Source organism: Vanellus vanellus, assembly GCF_965231255.1.
Source record: "Vanellus vanellus genome assembly, chromosome: 12".
Taxonomy (NCBI): domain Eukaryota; kingdom Metazoa; phylum Chordata; class Aves; order Charadriiformes; family Charadriidae; genus Vanellus; species Vanellus vanellus.
In genome coordinates this window covers 12,043,426-12,047,775 of record NC_138917.1, presented here as the reverse complement: position 1 = coordinate 12,047,775, position 4,350 = coordinate 12,043,426, and the positions used below count along the sequence as shown (strand labels likewise).

The 4,350-nt window shown below is 56.9% G+C and overlaps 1 long non-coding RNA gene across 1 annotated transcript; it reads right to left on the bottom strand.

The window, feature by feature from the left end:
• Positions 1–2,313: 2,313 nt before the first annotated feature.
• LOC309676650 lies at positions 2,314–3,181 on the bottom strand. The gene is made up of 3 exons (XR_014269609.1): positions 3,159–3,181; positions 2,867–2,969; positions 2,314–2,415 (listed from the first exon to the last, which is right to left on the bottom strand). It is a non-coding gene; the product is annotated as an uncharacterized lncRNA (long non-coding RNA).
• Positions 3,182–4,350: the final 1,169 nt, after the last annotated feature.

Below are 4,350 nucleotides of genomic sequence, written 5' to 3'. Positions count from 1 at the left end.
CTGGCCTCTATGTTCTTGTTGGCCTCCCACCCACATTTGGACTCCCACCCCTTTTTGGCCTTGTCATTCTTGTCAGTTTCCTACCCCTTTTCAGCCTCCCACCCCTTTTCAGCCTGTACATTCTTGTCAGTCTCCCACCCTTGCTCAGCCTCTCACCCCCTTTCAGCCTCCAATACTTTTTTGTCCTCTTCCTTCCTGTTGACCTCCCACCTCATTTTGGCTTCCCATCCCATTTTGGCCTCCCACCCCATTATGGTCTACCCCCCTTGTTCAGTCTCCCACCCTCTTGAAGCCTCTAATTTTTTGTCTGACTTCCACTCCATTTTGGCCTCCTGACCTTTTTCAGATTTTAATCCCTTTTCAGTCTTTAGTTTCTTGTTGACCTTCTACTTCTTTTTGGCCTCCAACCTCTTTTCGGTCTCCTCCTGCTTTTCGGCCTCTCTTGTTGGCCTGCCATCCCTTTTTGGCCTCCCACCCCTTTTTGACCTCTACTCTCTTGTTCACCTCCCGCCTGTTTTAGGCTTTCCACCCTTGTTCATCCTCCCACTGCTTTTTAGACTCCCACACTTTTTCAGCCTCTAATTTCGGGTTCACCTCCCACCCTATTTTGGCCTCCCACACCATTTCCAATTCCCACCCTTGTTCAGCCTTCCCCTACTTTTCGGCCTCTACTTTCTTGTTGGCCTCCCACCCCTTTTCCACCTCCCACCCCTGTTTGGCCTCCCCCCCTTGTCGGCCTCTACTTTGTTGTTGGCCTATCCCCCCTTGTCAGGCTCCTGCCTTTGTTCAGCCTCCCATCCTTTTTCGGCCACTACTTTCTTCTTGGCCACCCACCCCTTTTTGGCCGCTACTTTTCTGTAGTTTTCCCACCCTTTTTCAGCCTCTACTTTCTTGTTGGTTTCACACCCTTTTTCAGTCTCTACTTTCTTGTTGGCTTCCCACCCTTGTTCATCCTCCCACCTCTGTTCAGCCTCCCAACTCCTGGGGGAACAAGGCCAGAGGGAGGCTTAAAAAAGAACAGAGGATGAAACGGGGGGGGGGGAGAGAGGTATATGGAAGCAGCAGTCCATAAAAAGTTTGAGGCCAGAGAGCAAACTAAAAAGAAGTGTGAGGGAGATACCAAAGGGGAAGGGGCGGCTAGAGGGGATATCGAGGCTGAAAAGGCAGAGAAATCCCAAAGGGAATGGGGGAGACTGGAAAGGAGCTGCTGAAGGGGGGGGAAGCAAGCAGCTGAAGGGAGGCAGAAGGGGACCCAGAGCCTAGAATAAAGTGAGAGGAGAAAGAGTCCAAAAAGCAGGGGGAGACCTTTTTGGGAGGGGAAGGTCTGGAGGGAAGCAGGGAGGCTGGAAGAGGTGGATGCTGAAGGGAGGTGGTACTGCCGGCAGGGCCGGTGGCAGCTGAAGGCGAGGAGGAGGCCCAGGGGCAGGAGGAGGTGGGAGGCCTGGGATGAAGGAGCCCGAGGAGAGCAGGAGGGCCCAGCAGCGGCGGGAGGCTCAGGGAGACGGGAGGCCGGAGCAGGGGGAGGCCGGGGCCGCGGCGGGCGGAGGCGCAGCGCAGGAGGCGCGGCCAGAGCCGCCACGTCCTGGCCCCGCCCCGGATCCCTCCGCGCCCCGCCCCGCCCCGCCGCGGTGCCGGAGCCGCCCGGCAGGGGTCGCCCTCGCCCCGCGCTGCGGCGCTTGCAGGGATGGCGGCGGCGCCCCGTGCGCTCGGGACGACGGCGGCGGCGGCGGCGGCGGCGGCTCCTCCCAGCGGCCGCAGGGGCGGCTCCGGGCACCTTTGTTCTCCCGGAACCCCCCGCTCCCCGGGCCCAGGCGGCAGGTTGCAGCCCCGTCCTGCCGTTCCTGGGGCCGGGGCGCTGCGCAGGGCCCGGGCGGACCGCCCCGCGGCAGCGCGGGGAGATCCGCGGCAGCCCCGAGGTGGAGCGGGCGATGGGGGCCCGGGTGCCGCAGGCACCACCCCGCCCGCCCAACGCCGGGGCCCCGCGCTGCCACCCGGGGGACCGTCCCCGTGTCCGCCCCCCCCCCCCCCCCCCCCCCCCCATCCTCCCCGGGGCCGCGCCGTTTTCCTATTCGGTCGGGGGGGCAGCGGGGCGCGGGGGCGGTGGCCCGGTCGGGGTGCCCGGGAGCCCGGTGAAGGCGGGGGAGGCGGGTCCCAGCCCGCCCCGCTGGCGGAGCGGCTGCGGCAGCCGCCGGAGTCATGAAAGGGAAAACGGGAACGGGGTTTGCGTTCGCGGAATTTTAATGAGCCTTAAAGGTTATTTCTCTGCAGTCCTAGTGATAATTTCCAATTCTCTGTATTCGTAGGAAACCGGTACTGCTGCTCTAATCACATTTGGGTACTGTCTGGGGCACAGGCTGTATGTTTGGCTGGTGAGGAATATCAACAAACATGAAATATCAGTAGCCTGGTCAGAGTCTACAGGGGAGAAATAACAAACAGGAAAGTCTTGCATGGCTTTGCATTCTACAATGAAAATGATCTCATTATCCTTTCCAGGGTGTCAGCCAGCTACTTGAAAAATACTTATTAAAAAAACATTGCAGCTCTTGGGAGAGGGTCCCCTCCAGAGAAGGGAGAAAGAACAAACTGGATGTGTAAAAATAAAGTAGGAGGAAAGAGCTACAGTGGCAAAAATAGGTAGGAACCTGCCCTGCTGCATTTTCCGCAGAGGCTGAGAGCCCGAGCCAAATCCTGGAGCAGACAGAATCTCTCTTTGCCTCCTTTGTCCCTCCAGCCCTCCACTTGTTCCCTTGGCATCTCTGGGGAGAGGGGTATTGAGGCAATTGGTGGTGCCTATGGGGGACCCACCCAGCCCAGTCCCACAGAAGCCAACCTTTGATGTTCCCATTGCTCAAACACCACGTACCTCAACTCATCCCTGGCACAACGCCGCAGATGCTGGTGCTGGAGGAAGCCTGGGGGCTTTGCTCAGAGCGCAGAGGCTGCAGCCTCCTGTGCCGTTCCAGCTCCTTGGGGGGGACAAGCCCAGTGTCACAGAAGCATACAGCAGGGTTCTCCTGAGATCATCTAGTCCAGCCCCCCTGCCCAGGTAGGGTCAGCTGGAGCAGGATGCCCAGGGCTGTGTCTAGTTATGTTTTAAACACCTCCTCCCAGGATAAGAGAAACCCACAGGCAGGCGCGGGAGTGACCCCACAAACCTGAAGGTGTGCATCAGCCCACCGGGGCTGCCTCCTGCCCAGCGCTCGTGTGCTGGCAGTGCCTCTCAGTGCTGTCTTTTATTTACTCCATCATGGCAGCCACTTCCACCGCTGCTCCTGCAAGCTGCGTCAGGTTTCTTGTGTCTGTGGGTTAAGGATGTGCATAAGCTGCGTAGGAGCTGCCACATAAGGAACCATGAGCTAGAAATAAGCAGAAAGCAGAGGTCCTGCTGGAAGAAGGAAGGAGCGAACGAAGGAAAAACAGTGCTGGTCACAGAACACGATGTCTTGGTGGTTCTTGCAGTTACAGCCACTAAGGCGCTGGGAGATGGATGGTGCACCTGGACAGCTACATCATTATTGGCTCTGGAGGCCTCCTCCTGAATCAGCAGCAGTGGCAACAGCAGGTGGGAGAAGATAAGGGGAAAACATGGAGGCTGAGGGAGGACAGAAACCAGAGGGAGCTGGGTAAGTGGGGACCACAGGGAGAACCTCCACAGGATGGGTGGGCATGGGAATGCAGAAATAGAGGCAGAAAGAGAGGATCCTTAACGCCCTTCCTTTCCTTATGGTTAACCTTAAGTCTCTGGCCAAAAAAGAAAGGAGTTTTCTAAGATACAGAAAAGATAAAGCATAAAACCCAGGAGAAGCAAAGTTGAGACTGTACTGCTGCTGCATAGAAAGCTTCGTTAGCCCCATTGGCACCGCAATAATCAAGAGAAAAAAAATGAGTAGTAGTGATGCAAATGGACTGCCAAGGGAGGAAGTGCATTTGCCATCTCTTGATGTCTTCAAGTCCAGCTGAACACCCTTCCAAAGCTGCCTTTGTCAAACAAGTTATTGAATTCAGCAGTAACATGGCGAAATTTTCTTGACTGCAGGTACAGAAGGTCAGACTGCATGATCCCTTCCTGCTCGCTCTGTGAATCTACAGAAAGAAAGTGCGAAGAAGGAGTAAGAGAACATGCCATTATTTGTGTTCTTTGATCGTGACTTAACATCAGCATTTATCTACAGGGGCTCCAGCCGTATTCACTGGTTAGGTGTGCTTGTGCTGAATGGTAAAAGGTTAGTGGGAGCCACCTGGCAGAACTCTTGAGCGATGAAGCCGGCCACTCTTCAGCACTGGACCATGCAGGCTGCGTCACCTGAAGCACGTGGGCCTGTCCCTGTGTCACGTGGGCCATCAGCA